The sequence below is a fragment of the Pinus tabuliformis genome, chromosome X, assembly GCF_031772625.1.
Source record: "Pinus tabuliformis cultivar Carrire ecotype Pingquan chromosome X, CPIR1, whole genome shotgun sequence".
Classification (NCBI taxonomy): Eukaryota; Viridiplantae; Streptophyta; class Pinopsida; order Pinales; family Pinaceae; genus Pinus; species Pinus tabuliformis.
Window position 1 is genome coordinate 369,450,135 of NC_142308.1, and position 17,766 is coordinate 369,467,900.

The window sequence follows — 17,766 nt, forward strand, 5'->3', positions numbered from 1 at the left end:
GTGGGCTAGACTAGACTAGGCCAAGAGTTTAACCGCAACACGAGATTGACCTTGAAAAGGCACAAGTTTAGTTGCAACACATGCATAAGTTTTCATGATGTTGCTTTCTTGGAGGGAAAAGTATAGTGGTTTAAGGGATGGTTGTGTAGGCTCAGAGGGAGTTTGGCTTTAGGATACTACATGATTTAGAGGGAGAGTCAGCAACCTAGTGGAAGTTTAACCTTCAGATTCAAGCGAGAGAGTAGAGTGTTCCAGGCCATGTCATGAACCATGCAAGGAAAGTCATGGTGTGTGCAAGGAAAATTGTAGATAATACAAGGAATTTATGGTGCACATAAGGAAATGTCATGGTACATTCATGGAAGTCATGGACCATGTTAGGAAAGTCATGATCATGCAAGAAAAGTCATGGCCATGCAAGGAAAATTCATTGTACATGCAAGGAAGCCATGGCCATGCAAGGAAAGTCATGGAGTTGGAGATTTCTAGGAACAAGTCATGGAGCTGGAGATTTCTAACAACAAGGAAAGTCATGGTTTGGATGGCCATGCAGGATGCTCTAAAGCGGGAGGCTTCTAGGAGCACGATGTCTTCAAAGATCCAGGTCTTCCAAAAGGATGTGGTTTCAGATCAAATTTAGAGGCAGGTTGAAATAACTTCCTCATTAAGAGGGAGTGTTGAAATATTGGTAGTTCAGAAGGTATAAGGCTTTTTGGTTTGGTTAATGGGCCTTGCACCCAACTTTGGAGTTTTGGACACAAAGTGAGTGGGCTTAAATTGTCAAGTCGGCTCAGGTTGGCTAGCAAAGGCCAAGAGAGACAACCCTTGGAAAAGTATAAATACAAAGGTAAGGATATAAAAGGAGCATTCTTCTTGTGAAGATCAAGGCTGAAAGTGACTTAGCCAAGGCAACAAAAGGAGTTGCAACTAAATAAGGAAAGATATGTGGACAAGGCTAAGTTTTCTTAAGGTTTTGCTAGTTGGGAAGGGTTTGACAAAAGTGTTTGTGTAGACCACTAGCAGCTTGAAGTGAGATTTTAGCGAAGTATTAGGTCGCAGGCCTAAAAAAACCAACCATAACAAGTGGGGAGGGCCGCAAGAGGGCTTCAAGGTTGTTATAACAACTTGCTAGGCTTAGGGAGGCATCTACTTGCCTATGTAATGTAAAAACAGAGAGGCTAAGGCAAAAAAAGAGCTAATTAATGCTATTGTAGTAGCAGCAAGGATGGTTGAAGGGAAAGGAGCAGGTGAGAGGCTAGTAAAGGGGTCAAAGGCCTAAAGGCGTTGGAAGAGGGCCCAAGAAAGCTACAACAAGAGGACTATGGGCTAAAGGACCATGCCTAGGTAAGCTGATTTGTGTTTGAGTAATCTAATGTGTGTTGGTAAAAGCCCTAGTTTGCTACAAATTACTATTTTGCTTGTTGTAGGTATTTTTATAAGGGTAGGAAAGGCTTAGAGGACAAAGTGTCAACCCTAAGGTATTGGTCAAAAGGACTTAACATTGTATTTGGCATCATACTAGGATATAAAGGGCTATTCTCCTTGGTACAAGAACCCCGTGAGTTTTCTTATTAATGGAATTGTAAGAAACAAGTTTTGGGCATATAATATTGTGTACTATCATTGATCTAATTGTTGGTATATTCCACTATGCATAATTGTATAAAGTTAGGCACTGCTAGTGTGTTTATGTTTCCTAGCTAGGGCATAGACTAGACCTACGGTTCGTGGATTTCTAACAAGCCAATCATAATACATAAAATAATTATTAAAATCCTATGTCAACCTTGGTTGAGTGAAACTATACCATTTTCAACAGTCCCCCATTAAATTGATGAGTGGGTTGTAGAGAAAAATGATGAAATAAAAATGAAAGTGGATTTATGGAAACTCAAATCGATATAGGGTTGAGCATGGATGAATAGAAACAAGAGTGGGTTTATGGATACTTGATATGAAATAGTGTTGGTCAGGGCTTAAATACAAATGAGAGTGGGATATGGATAGCCAATTCAATATATAAATGAGAGTGGGTTGATGGATACCTAACTCAACACAAGTGAGAGTGGGTTTATGGATACCTAGTTCAATGAAAATGATAGTGGGTTTATGAATCCCTAGCTAAATATAAGGTTAGCCTTAGATGAAAATGACAATGGGTTTAGAAGTATCTAGCTCAATATAGGTCAGTTTTAGTTGAAAATGAAGGTTACACCATTAGGGTAATTTGAGGAAAAAAATGGGCATCAACAAAAACCGTACAATCAAAATTGACTTTAAAAGAACCTCTAGGATTGAAGAAGATGATGTCAACCATAAGGGTAAATATTTTTGGAGGGAAAGGAAGAAAACTACTTTTTTTAATCATATTTTTGGTTTATCTCCTTATACTTTTACTCAAATTTCATGTTTAAGTGCTTGTTGGATGCGAAATTTAGTAAGTGACTACGTTTGGAATTTGCAAAAAGCAATTTTGTTTCGTTCCCTTTGATAATTCCTAACTCTTATTTTATTATTTTTATTAGGAGGCCCATTTTAGACCTCAAATTTTAGCTATGGAGAGAAGAAATTCACATGATACATCTCTTATTAAAATTGAATACAAGCCAAATAGAGAAGCCATTATATATAGCCCCCCTTGAATGCCATGTCTCCCAAATTAGTATGATTCCATAAGTTGGCAAAGGTGGCCTCTAGTAGAGGTTTTGTGAAGAGATGTTAGCAAGTTGGTTTGTCAATGGCTAAAAAGATTTGCACTAGCTCTCCTTGAGAGTGAAGTTATTCATTGTAGTTGTGTAGGGCCAAATAAATTTCTATAGGATGGGATTGAAATGATTCATTAGCATTGCACTACCCAACAACTATAGGAGTAACATCATAATATGGAAAAGAAATATCTAATGAAACATGTTAGTTTAGGGAAGGTTCATAGACTATCACACACTTTCGTTAAGAATGGGGCCACATAATGTAGTGCATCCATATTAGACCAACATCATATAGAGAAAGTTCCATTGGATAATGTTGAAAACCATTTTTGGGCAAACATCTATAGGAAGTAGTGGAAAATACCTTGGTGGACTGTGAATAGGAAGTTAGGAACTTCATTAAAGAGATCATTTTGAACATCAACCCTCTTGTGACAAGAAGGATCATATAAACTATGGTAGAACATGGACCCATTTACTTGATCCAAAAATGTAGAAATGCAAAATTGGTGGGAGTCATAACTTGGACATCAAGAGGAAGAGGTTACTACATGTGCATTCATAAACTCTTGCTCCAAATAATGGTAGTTATTTGATCTACCCAAATATCATAATAAGCTCATTATAATGAGTGAAACATCCATTACAAGTCAGTAGGCTTGATAAAAAAGCTTCCCTCCATGTGCATCTATAAAATCTTGGTCCAAAGGTATTTGATATGCCCAAATATCATAATTATCTCCTTAGGATGAATGAAACATCCTTGCATGACAATAGGTTCAACAAAGAAGCCTTCATAAAGTCTTCAAAAGTTTCGCCTTTATAAACCCAAGAGAAAGAAAGGTATCAACTTCCTTTAAAAAATATGCAATGTGCCTCGAGGAAGGGTTTATACCCTAGGAAATTCTAGAAAAAAATGCACTAGCCTTGAAGATGTTGATTTTTTGTAGCATTGGGAGGTATTCTCGTATGCGAAAAGGCCTTCCAAGTTGGCCAAAGAAAATTATACAAAATGAAAATGAAAATTATTATTTTGGGCTTCATGTAGACCCCAAAATTCAAGTCGACCCCACAAGTGAAGGGATACGACTTTTGGTCAAAAGTCATCCCATCTAACTAATATCCTCCACTTTGACCAATTTACACACAACATTTCTTTTATTCTTTCGCTCATGTGCGAAGTCAAGGAGGGCGAATTTGAATTTTTGACCAAGTATAGAAGTTGTTGTTTGACCGAATCTGTTCTACTTTATCTGACCAAGAATCAGGCTACTTTTTGGCCAAGATTGACTAAGATTGACCGCTGAAAGGAGGTTTTTTGACTTTAGAAAATTCAGACTTTGACTGTAGTTGACTGCAACCCCTTTGATGTTCAAACTTGACCTTGGCCGAATTTGAGATTGTTGACCAACATTGACTCTTGGTATTTTTGGAGGTTTGACCATCTTGGACTAACTAGTATTTGACGAAGTTTGATTGATATCTTTGACCTGGATTTTGGCACAAATTCCTAGAATATTTTGAATTGTAAATATTGTTGAAGAATAAATTTCTCTTAAGAAGAAAAGTTTGCTTGGTTTTTCCCAAGGTTGGGTTTCCCAGGAAAAAAATGTTCTCTTTGTTGCTTGGCTATCTCTTTATGATCCTACTATTATCATTATATTACTGTTGAGATTTTTTATATACAATTGCTTAATGATACATGTGACATAAGTTAACCTAATCAAATAATCATTGGAAAATAATTATCATATAAGAAGATTAGTTTCTCTTACAAAATGTCAACATGGTATTAGAGCCTTGGTGAAAGAGAAACCATCAAAGTAACTTGAGGAAGCCAAGTTTGGGAAGGTCTGTTCTCAAGCACTATAATGGAAGAGAAACCGCAGAAGAAAGGTTGAACTTTAATGAATGTCTAAGCCTGATTATGGAGATTAGTTTGTGATGTATTCTAAAGGACATTTGAAGGGCTGATTAAGGCACCTCCAAGAGTAGAATTCAAGAGCCATGAAGGCATTATAAGATGGTAAAAAGCATGACAAGCATTTGAGGTGTGAGTGCTTTTTAAGGACAACTTGCTACTTGAAATGGTCTAATTCAAGTTTGGGGAATTATTTGAAATTTGGATCAAAGGGAAGTTATTATTTTGATTCAAGGAAGTTACTCTTGAGCCAGAGGGAGCAGAGGAAAAAGGCTCCTTCAACCTTATTTTAAAGCAAGAGTTCGAGCTAGATGTTACCCCATTCTTCTAACAAGGGTATATGGAGTTAACTGATATTGCAAAGTATGGACATTATTGCAAAAGAGGAAGTGACAAGAATGGGGATATGGCATAAGATCCATTTTCAAAGCTAAGATACAAACTATTAATGAATTATGCTATGATCATAACCCGGATCAGGTGTTGAAAGAATGTTGGAATTTGGGCAATGGAGGAAAGAATAATATTGTGATTGTTGTCCTTTGAAGACTGTTCCTAGCTAAGGAATTGTGCCAAAGCATTTGTATGAGGGGTTTGTTTTAAGGGTCATTTCTTAGGGTTTCAAATATTTGATTTAGGTAATTAAACCCCATTCTTTCTAAACTCTAATCAAAGTGCTAACATCCATCTATCTCAATATAATAATTTGAAAGATTTGTATAGAAGATATTAGAGGATATCATATAACATATATTTACCCATATTGATTATTGATAATATTTAATAAGAATAGAAAGCGTGAAGGAAGATCCTTCAACACTTCAACTACAATACAAATTGCGATTATACAAAAGGCAACAATATCAATATGCAAAGGGATTAATATAAACAGATTGTCTATTTAGTCAGCCGAGTGATGAATATAACTTTGCTAGTTGATTTAAGGGAGGATGATTTTCAACCTATCCTTTCCTATAGATCTACATAACTTCACAATGCATGAAAACAATATAATGTAAAATTGGAAAGTATTCACACATGAAACAATATTTCCATAAGCTGAAATTAATACTCTTTGATTAAAATTTGAAATATTGAGGTTTTTATGAAAATACTAGTGTATTTTGGCCCAAAAGCGAATCCTTATTACATCAAAAGTTACAATATTTATAAAATATTAGAATACTTGAGCTCTACGAGCTTTTAGGAAAGAAACTTGATCAAAATAAACAACTTATGTACTGATTGTAAGAAATTTGGAAATGCTTGAAGATTCTTTGCCTTGTAATTTTGAGTTGATTTGTTGACTACTCACTTTGTGCCTCAAAATCTAGGTCTAACTTGCTTTTCCGCTTCTACATAGTTTGCCCTTTGGAATGTTGTTTTGTAGTTAAGAAACTCATGGAAGAACTCCAACAAGTTTATCTCAATCTGTACCAGCTGGATTTGTAAAAGAGATCAACTTTCTGTAAGCCTCATCTAACTCTATACACTTACAAAAAGTAGGTATTACTACAAAAGAATTTAATTTCACAATTTAAGGAAAAGTCATAAGATAACTTATTAAGAATTCTTTCGCCACTTAGAGGTTCTTTCAAACTAGCTAATTTTGACTCGTCATTTCCATAATTGTTCAATATTCTGAAGTCCAGAATGATGGTAATCCTTTTAGTTGTAGAATATTGAATCTTTTATTGAATTTACCAATTTCAATTTGCACTATCCCGCACTTGTCTCTCACTTGCCTTGCAAAGTTTTTCTTGGTTAAAACCTTCTAAGCCTCCATGATTACAACTATTTTGTCATTGATTCCCATCTCTGAGTTGTAACTTGTTCTTGAATTAAGGAATTTAATGATTATGTTAGTTAATGTTGGTTTGTTCCCCAATTGATTTTCAATCCGATCTACTGTTGTATTGACAAGTTTTTTTTATATCCATTTCTTCTGTAACGATATCAATTGATTCCCAAATTTGAGAGTTGAAATCCATGATTTCTATCCATAAGCTTCTTCTGCATTGAATCAAAGGCCAAGTGTTGATTATCTATTTATTTTACTAGCCAATTTTCTTTTGTAAAGTAGTACTCTTCTGAAGTTCATTAACTATAAAATTATCCTTTTTGGATTCTTCCTAACTCTGATTTATCATTTTCTTGATCCTTCAATGTCAATGATGACAATTTTTTTTGCCAACTTTTATGAAGAATCCTCTTCCAGATTGCTGGCTTGAGATATAGGGATAACTATACTTGTTTTCTTTGTCTTCTCCTTTAATAATTGTTCAACCTGTAGCGCTAAGTTCCCCATCTTCTTATTTTTCTCAATCATTATTGATAGAAGCAATTCCTTCTCCTTTTGTATATCCTCCAAATCTTGAGTTTTAGGATGTTTAGTTGTTGGCAATTTAAGCTTCTTTCTGAGTGATTGAATATCTGAATTTGTTGTCTTCATTATTTCTTGCATTGCATTTACATCATCTGGATTAGTTCCCAACTTGATAACTAATCCTTCAAGAAATTTAACTTTGTTATCTTTAGCAGTAGAAGATATTCTTTCTCTCTTGAACACAACGGTTAGTTTTTGTATTGTTTTTTACAGATTTGTCACATTGATAGTGGAATTGGTTAGGGTACTGTATAACATTTCCCCTATTTTTTTGTGAAGATTAATTTGATTAATAGGACGAACTTGCTTTAAATCAAAATAAAATGTGGGAGTTTGTAATCTTCCACAACTTTAGCTTTTTGGACCTTTGGTTCGAAGATTTCCAATTGGAGCTTTCCTTATTAAGGATCTAAGGTTGATAACAGTCTATTCTTTGTAAAATATCCATGTTTTCTGGAATTCACTATAAGTAATGGCTTTAATACCAACATTCTTCTTTTTGATTTTCATAAATTGAGCAAAGATATCTTGACTAGAACCTATAGATGATGTTGAGTGTTCCTTCTCTGATGATAGATGTTCCAAAATGAAGACAGGTTCACTTGATGTGACCATTTCTTTGGTTGAAACAACTTCTGAAAGTGCATTTGAAATTGAAACTTCAAATTCCTCTACTCTTGATCTTTTAGCAATTCAGAACTCTGTTTCCTATGACTCTGAACATGATTGCTGAACGTTCATGATTGGTATTTTTAGTGCCTTCTCCTTTTGTTATGGAGTGGCCAGTACATTAGCTTTGATACGCTGTTGTATCTCTTCTTTGATGTATTCACTAATGTGCCTTGTTCCATGTTTTCATGATTTGCATACTTTTCTACTAAAGGTTTTGGGAAATGAATATAAGCCGATGACCCTTGTTCCACTCTTAAAGTTGAAATCTTGCCTAGAGGGTCATATGCCATTTTTCTCCTCTGTTAGAGTCAGTCTTGTCAGTCCTCCGTCAGAGATCAAAACTCTTTATGCATTTCATTTTTAGGAGTCCCGCTCCATTCACTCAATTGCATTCCGCTAGGGGCATGCCATAATCTGACGGAAAAGGTCATTGCTAGTCATTTCCCCCCATGTCTGGCTCCTGCTGGCTTAGGTATTTTGTCAATGATCACCAAAGTCCATGAAAGTCAAGGTCTGGTCCTTTAAAGGACAAAGTCATTTTCAATAGTTAGGTCTATGGATTAATCAATTTGGTCTCCAATCATGTCCAGTAAAGCCATGCAGGCCAGAGTGAGGCCCTTACACAGTTATGATTTAGAGAGTTTCATCGTCATGTGGATAGACTTCGACTCTTCTTCAAAACTCTGTTTTGAAGAAAAGTCAAACAATGTCATTTGTGATAAAATTTTCAAAAAAAATCGTCAGTTGATTTCTTCAGGTGCAGGCATGGTTTCCGTGGCCAAATGTCCTGTCATGCAATCCCTGCAAAGAGTGCCGAAAATTTCATCATTTGAGCTAAAATTTCAAAGGGAAAGTGAAAATCAGTGTTGCTTTAAGTCAGTGAAAAAGTGTCAAAACATAACATTAGAAAAATGGGTTTTTGGAGAAGCAAAAATTTAACCCATGACTTCCAAGTCTTTATATACAAGTTTTCACCAAAATCAGAGGCATTGTGCAAATCAAGTGCATAGGGAGAAATTGCAAAGTGTTTGAGAGGCAAAGTGCGTGTTTGGAGAGAGTTGGAGGCAGTTTCCAGGAGCGCGGCGCATATACACAGGGGCGCGGCGCACACAGAGGGCGCGGCACACATAGAGCCACCCCTCAGTTCAAGTTTTCAATGGGCGCAGTGCACACCCAGGGCGTGGCGCACTGGGTTTGGCGTGCGGCACACACCCACAAAGGGCCAAAACCGTGCCAAATCACCTCAAATTTCTTGTGAAGCCCATCAAATTGAAAGGTAGGCTCTATGACATGACTTGTTCATCAAAGTTTATAAATGATATGGTGGTTTATGGCTATGTTTGAATGCAACAAAACTCATAAAATCAACCACAAGAAAACACCAAAGGCCATTGTTGCTAGGGTTGCATAATTGTGGTATTGAGGCCAAGGTTCCATTTTCACCCACCATTTTTCCCTCACCTACCATTTTTCCCTATCCTCCCTTTCTCATTTTTCCTATTATCCCTACCCTAAAACACTACCAAACCCTATTCTCTTTCCCCTCCTCTTATTTGTCAACATAACACCCCAAAAATCTACCCTATCAAATACCCAAACCCCCTACATATCCCTAAACAAACTTCTCCCCATAACCCCTATTCCCATCACATTACTCCCCTCCTAATACTCTCTTTTGTTTCATTGTTCCCCTTGGTGGCAGATATCACAAAAGCACCTAGCTTCACACCATCATCAAAGGGCAGCCTAAATACAGTACACACAACAGTCATGGCATCACAGCATTCATCAGAGTATGAGATGGAGACACAAAGTGACTCATCCTCGGAAGAGCAGGCTCCCAGGAGACATCACAAGAGTGGCAAACATGTTAGGGATGAGCCCACTACCCTCACTGAATTACAAGCATGCCCTCTTGCCATGTCATGTTTCCAGCACCTAGCATGTTTTGAATTTTGTCAAAGGGTGGCTAATGTTAGAGTTCATCATGAGTTGGCCCGTCTTTTTGTGCTTCACCTACATGGAGGTCAGTCTATCTTGGTCAGGGTCACCTTCACATTGACACCCGAAACTATCTCAGTGGCAACAGGCATACCAAATGTTGGAGAACAGTGGCATAAGAAGAAGAAGGTGGATAGGAAACACTATGAGCCTTACATTAAGGCCAGATTCTTGAGTCAGCTCACAAGAGTCTTCCCATTCAGATATTTGAAAGATGAGTATGCTCCACTCATGAAATTGATCATGAAGTACTTCAGTTGTGAGGGGAGGTTCTCTCGACTATATGCCTATCACATCAGGTTGCTCATGCACTTTACCAGGGTGCGGATGATGAACCTCCCATTTTTCATTTGCAGGAACATAGAGAGGATGAACACCTTCATGCAGCATAAGACCCCTCAGCAGCAGCGTAATAGTGTTTATCAATTTGCTCTTATTCAGATTTTGGTGGATCATCAGTTGGGATTGCAGGGCATTTCTTGGGAGGACTTCATCTCCCATGACTTCTTCAGCACTTCACAGGTACTAGCAGAGGCAGTGCATGAGATAGGTGGTCCTTCTCATCAATATGAGCGCCATGAGACCACTGCTATGCCAATGTCCATCACCTATCAGAGAGGCAGTAGGCACTTGTTTGCAGCAGCAAAGCGAGTGTTATCTCCACCCGGGGTGGAAGAGGCCTCGCTTCCTACATCAACAACACAGGTACAGGACAAGGACAAGAAGCCCATGCATGATGAGGGGCCATCAGGTGAACAGGAGGCCGATTTCATCCTCATTCAGGATGATGATGCAGATGTGGAGAGCGCCCGACTTAGGATGACTATTTAGGAGCAGAACACGAAGATCTAAGACTTGTCACTCAATGTGGAGAGGGCCAAATGGATCATCAAGTATTTGGAGTAGAGAAACAAGTAGCTTGAGGACCAGCATGAGATCATGGAGCTGCAAAACATCCGTGAGAATCGACAAGCTGCCCAACAAAGGAGGATCGAGCTCACTACCTTGGAGCAAGAGATCAACAATGACCGTGAGTCCTGGCTAGAGCGGATCAACATCCACCTGGAGAGACTGCTGGAGAAGGCCGACAGAGACAAAACCATACTGAGGAGGATGGTTTATCATTACAGGGCACGAAATATGAGTGCAAAGGCCCGGATAAGGAGCTTGAAGGCAAAATTGAGCAAAGCAACAAAAGAGGCAAAAGAGGCAAAAGAGCAAGATCGGCTTCGAATCTTGGCTGAAGCTTTTGTGGCCCAGCATAGTGCCTCTTAGAGAACCTCCAGCCCAAATTTCAAGAAATTTGGGGCAATTTTGGTCACATGGTAATTTTTTGGTCAAAACACAGGTTTTTTCTCCCTGTGCACCGCGCCACTGGCACAACGCTTAGGATTGGGAGCTCCAAATCACAAATGGCTTGCATTTTTGGATTCAGCATGCAAAATCACTACTAGTGCTTGGACAAGAAATTTGGGCATGATTTGAGTCTCCAGGAGGTCAAAAACACTCAAAAAATGACCTGTCTGCCCCTATTTTGACACACAAGAAGCAGTCTTGGGAGAATGAAGATTAGGAGGGGAAAATGAGCACCAAATTCAAAAATTCCACTTTGGTTGGAAAGTAGACTGGCTAGGATTTCCAACAAGCACACTCGGGCACAATTTGGACTCCTTTAGGTGCCTCAAAACAGCCTCCAAAGTGGCGCGATGCATATAGAATTGTGCGCGGCGCATATAGAGAAAAGGGCCAAATTCACCTCCGTTTCGTGAAATTTCGATTCACGACTTTCTCCAAGTGGGCCCGCTCATCTACACTTCACTTTTTTCGGCAACTAAGGCAAAGTTTAAAGAGTTTGGCTTCTATCCAAGTGGCAAAGGAAGGCAAATGGTCACCCAAGCCATTTGTCATCTTTGTAACGCTGCACCTGTAGCTAATGGTTGGCTTTCCATCTCCATTTTGTAATGATTTGAGAAACTCCCCAACTCTTGGTCATTCTATTTCCTCATGGCATAGTCTATTTATTGTATGCAAACCATTTGCAAATGGTTGGTTGGCTTGTAATTTCTGGGAGACTGTGGGAAAGAAACTCAGTTCTTCATTGTATATTTTGACAGAGGATTAATGAAAGGCAGCGGCTCTGTTTCATGAGATTCATGTGGTTGTGAGTGTAGCAAATGTGTCTCTTATGTTTCATATGTATTTCGTAATGTTTCATAGTTCATTTCATATTCATTTCCAGTGAAATTTTTCAAGTTAGATAAGGTAGAATTCATTTTTATTGCTCTGCCTGTGGGAAAATTTCATGTTCAATGTTCTTCTTCTGTTGAAAAGGATTCATGTACTTATGCCCTTTTCACCCTCCTAAGCAATTCCTCCATTCCACGTTATTTCAAACTAAATTGCTAGACTTTCCGCCTGTCTTGCCTCACGAAGTAATTTGTGCCTTTGTATTAAATTCTCTGCTCATTGCTGTCCGTTGGTCCCATACCATCCCAGAAACTCAGTCATTCATAAAAAATTGCTTCTTGTATCCATATTTACTTACTAGCCTAAGATCAATATTTCACTGTTAGTCATCTCAGACCATTCCATTTACTTATTCGCTGAGCGCGACTCAGAGAGATCCCTCTCCTGTTCTGGTAGGGCTAGCTACCAGATTGAGCGTGGTTTGTGGTTACCCTGAAATTTGCCTTCCTTCAGCCTAAGGCAGATTTAGGTGCTAACATAGTGGTGACTCCGTTGGGGAGAAAAATGGTTTGCTTGAAGATTGTTTTGCCCCAATACATATATCAAGCTCAGATCTGATGGTTGATGGTGAACAACGATCAAACATAAGAAGACGGCTGAAATCATTCACCTGGTGACTCCTTTCACTGAAGAATCCAACAACTGGTGTTTCATGGTGACTCCACGGCAGAGGGATCAATAGCTTTGAAATTTCTTAAGATGGAGCGGATTGCAAGAAGATACGCTCCCATGAGCCGAGATCATATTCCAGGCTTTCCAAATAAGATTCCGAAAGTAGATTGGTCAAGGAATTTGCCTACGTTTAAAGATGATGGTAAGAAGGACGCTGCTTTACATCTAGCTCGATTTCACATGCATATTCGTAAGCTGAAGGTTGATTTTCCTAAATATTTCTTAATGAAGATATTCCTGGCCACTCTAGAAGGTGAAGCCCAATCTTGGTGTTATCACTCAGGTTGTCCCTTGGCTCCTTAAGGGATACGGCCGAGGTAACCACAAACCAATCTTTGGACTGCAGGTCCTAGCCTACCTGCAATCAGAGAGGGCTCTCTCTTTATAGATTTAACTTTGTTTATGATGATTTTAGGCTAGTTATTGGGTTCAAGGGGTTTTGTTTGTGTTTTGGTGGGAAGGAGGATGCTTTCAAGTAGAGAGGCAATGCATAGTGTGGTAAGTTTCAAACCATTGGGCATGGAGTCATGGAGTAGGACTGCTGGTGCATTTTCTTGGTCACAAGAGAGAAATATAGAGTAGGCTAGCTACACATGAAACAATGATTCAAAGCTAAAAGGATGGAATGAGGGCTAAGGAATGAGAGGCAACAAAGAATCTCTCATTGAGCTTAACAGCGGGAAGGTGAAAGAGCTCTATCTAGGAGCAGTCAAGAATCCCTAGATAATTGTCAAACATGGGTGAATTAGAGGAAATATGAGCCAAAAGGAATTCATATTCATTACTAATTCAGATGAAAACATAAAGAAACAACAGACATTGAGCATAGAGTGCAGCCAAGCAAGTTCTAAGCTAATCTTTCTTTCTGCTATTTAGATGGTGATACATGTATAATATGAGCATATATCAATGAAAACAGAGGTAAGAGGCACTTATTGATTCATGCTGCAGCACAAGAATTCTATAATTCACCCTTCAAACATTAAAAACACAGCACACAGTCCATTCTCCAAGCTTTCAGCAGTCTTTGATTAAGGAAAACATATCAGATACAGAGCGAGTCTCTCTTGGAGTGCATTAACCAACCAACCCTCTAAACAATGAATTAGGGTTGTTTATATAGAGCAAATATCCAAAAATATCTATTACAGCCGACCTAAACAGGTCTGAGGGAAAATGAGTTCTTTTAACCTAATCTTATCCTGAAATTAATGCAAGAAAATATCTTTTTGAGCTGCGCTGGAGGCAGCTGTATCAAAATGAGTTAATATGGTGTCCTTGGTGGCTCGGTGCAGTGTTTCTGCAATAACTGTGCTTTGGGCTTTGATCCACCGATCTCATGTGGCTTTAAATGCTTTAACTGTGATTTGAGAGCCTTAAATGGCTTAGAGCTGCTTTGTTGATTTTGCTGGGGGGCTCTTTAATGTTTTCCTGCTTCGGGCCGCTGATGTATCTTCACTGATACACTTTGCCGCATCCTGATACTCTTTGACATGAAACTGAGCTTTATCTCTCCTCTGATACTCTTTTCCGCTTCAATCGGGCTACCTTCTCTCCCCTGATATGTTTGAAATTGTCAAATCGCCCCTTTCTGTCCTTGCAAGGCAAAAATCGAAATCCTATCAAGTAATGGCAGAGGAATGCAACCCGCTAATTGTGCTGGATTGAAGCTTGGCTTTTATTTGTGTTTTTGAACCTTGCAGGTAGCCGAGCCATGAGAAGGCCTAATCACGCTAGGCGCTCATCGCGCATCGAAAACTGCCTCAGTTTTTCATTCTGGGCATCCTTTGCTGCGATTTTCGCCCTTCGTGCCTTTTTCGGTGATGACGTCAGCATGACGTCAGCAGTGGGTCCCAGTACGGCAGGGTGACGTGGCAGGGTGATGTGGCAGTATGGCAGGGTGACGTGGCAGGTGACTGGTTTGACGACGTGGCACAGACACGGTGGCAGGAGGTGGGCACAAAGCGGTGAAGTGGCGGCAACGTGGCAGAGCAGTGAAGGCGAGGAGGGGACGTCATGGGGGAGACGTGGTGCCGACGTCACATAGGGGAGGGCGGTATCCGGTTTCATGTCGCACCGCTTTTGTGCATAGGTGGTTTCGGCGGAGGAGGACCTGACACAGCCGGGAGAGCGACACGTGGCGAGAGTACGACGGGAAAACCACCCATCTCCCGGACGTTAACCCTCGGCATATTGGGATATGAAAACACCCACCCACCATTGATCTGTGGCGTGGTCAATCCAACGGCTGACGGGACAGACAAGGCGGCGGAGCGTTAGGGACGGGGCCCGCGCGTATATAGAATAATATTATGCCGCGGGGGGAGTGAAAAACTTTGGAGATATGGGTTTTATGGGTTTGTAAGTGGGCGCAGGTGGTTATTAGTGTAAAGCTTGTGTGCGAGGGGGGAAACTGTGGTTATTAATTTAACCAAATGTCAAATTAACCCCAGGCTTAGACGTGGAAGGGCTAATTCCAAGCCCCAAATGAACTCAGCATTTCCCCAAACTGATGATATAGGGCTATAGTGCCAGGGGATGGGGATATGTATTATTTTGGGATTTTATATAGCTTTTTGTACAATAGGGGATAAGGAAATGATATAGGGAGCTAGATAATAGAATTAGGAGTTAATATGAATTTGTGAGGTGAAGTGTAGGGGAGAGGCTAAGTTTGTGAACTAAAACTTAGACATAGGAAGTGAATGGACTACGGAGAAATGATTTTTACACAAGAAATGTGGCTTCTCTTGACTGAAGAAAGTCAAAGCTTGACTTAGTATTTTACAAAAAATGAAGTGATAACAGGACTGGTTGGGCAGATCCCAAGGTCCTCAAGGGGATGTTAGTGAGTGATTTGGGGAATAAAAAGAAGGGGGAGTTAGACATGCCTCGCTTGAGCTCCTCCAAATGAAAAAGTGCCTCATAATTGTGATCTGAATAGATATAACACATGAAAAAATGAAATGGATCACATAGCTTGATTCTGCAACCACAAAACTACTTACCCAGCCTACTTACCTAGCATTTTTTCTTCCTTTTGGTTTGGGTGAACTTGAACTAGCAAACCCAGCTTTTCAACTTTTCTTTTTACTGTCCTCCTATCTACATCTACACTTATTTCATTCGGGGGCTCAAATTAAGCTGTTGAGCACCCTTGTTTCTCTACCCATCTACAAATCTGCCAAGATTAAGCTATTTGGACAGATAATGATTCTCTATATTCTACAACAGGAAATTGAAACCTAGGGATACCAAGATTAAGCTGTTTGGCCTTCCCTTTACTGAAAATTCTCAAAAAATGGATTAACACATCAAAAATGGAAACAGTAGTGGCATTTAGACTAGCACACTTTCATGGCCTCTTCTTTGGCCTCTTTTGGAAATATGGAGCGTTGTAGCATGCAAAGTATGACATATTTGGCATGTAAAAATGTCAATCATGAAATATGAACACCTGTTGCAACAGGAGGCTAACAATGGCTCCACTTGGGGATGGCTTTTCCTTGTGAAAAGCTAAGAACAGCAGGTCAGATGGCCTTGTATTTAATCGCTGCTTTGGACTAGAAACACTTCTTTGTGCTGACTGTTAGATAATTGAAACTTTGGAATAAGAACAGCACTTTCCCTCAACTGAATTGTTGTGAACTATGAAGCACTGCCTGCTTTCTTCTGCGTGCTTGATATTATATATAATGTTGCTTGAGCACTGCCCTTTGAAATAGTCTCAAAACATGGATCAAAACTGATGTGTTTCCCTTATTTTTGCTTTGACCAAGGGTGCTGATATGAAACTAAAAACGCTCCTCTGTTTTGATACTTTTGACTGAAGACTGCAAGCTGCACCCTTTTGCTGAGATTAATGCAATGACAGAGATCTGAAATGGAGGACTTGCTTTGTCTGTGTCTTCAAAATTTTGCTATTGCTCCTCTAATCAATCGGACTGTTGTACAAAAATAAAACAAAGCGCTGATTTATACAAATATCAATGTACAAAGAGATATATACAAAGCTGTGTTGTGTTCAGTAAAAGGGATCATGATAATGCTTTAACATTCAGCCATTTATAGGGCCTTCTTCAGCTGTGCTACCATCTACAGATTTGAGGAAATATGTGTTATTGCCCTACACAACGCTGATAAAAAATGGGCCTTTCCAAAGAAAGTCAAACTTGGCATGCTTTCCCTTGTCTTCTCTTCGTGAGTCCCACCTTAGAACTTTGTTGCCAACACAGAAATCCTCAGCCTTAGCTCTCTTATTCTTGCAAAATTTGAGCTCTGTCATAGACCCGCTCTCTTGTTTGCTGAAGATGAATGGTCTGGTTGATTCTTCATTGAATGTCATTTGGTTCAGCCTGAATCTCTTGTAACAATTTTATAGTAGGAATGCCCAAGGATGAAGGAAATCTGGCCTCCATGCCATATACTAGCTCATAAGGGCTCATCCCAATGGATCTCTTGGTTGAAATTTTGTTTGCCCATAGGGCATTTACCAGCTTTTTGTGCCAGTGCTTCTTGTTTTCTTCTAGGATCTTCTTGATAATACTGATCAGGCTCTTGTTAGATGATTCGTCCAAGCCATTACCTTGAGGGTAATAGGCTATGGAGTGTCCCAAGGTAATGTGAAATTTATGGCAAAAATTGATCATCTTTTTGGATTTGAAAGTAGCGGCGTTGTCAGTGATGATCTTCTCAGGGAAGCCAAATCTAGAAAGGATATTGCACTCAAGGAATTGGATAATGATGGTGTCATTGGCTTGCCTACATGGGATGGCTTCAATCCACTTGGTGAAATAGTCGGTGGCTGTTAAAATCCACTTGTGCTGGCCTGAGGAAGAGGGATGGATTTCTCCAATGAAGTCAAGACCCCATTGTTGAAAAGGCTTCTCGATTGAGATGGGCTTAAGGGGCAAGGGCAGCAGCTTTCTTTTGCCTTCAAAGATTTGGCATTTGTGGCATGAAATGGCAAACTTCTTTACATCTGCAAACAAAGAGGGCCAATAGAAACCAACCCTTAAAATTTTATCAGCAGTGGACTTCCAATATAGATGTCCTCCACAGTCCCCTGCATGGAATTCTTTCATGACATTGTTAGTTTCATGCATAGTTAAACAATTAAGCAATATGCCTTCATGATTTTTCCAAAATAATGCACCGTC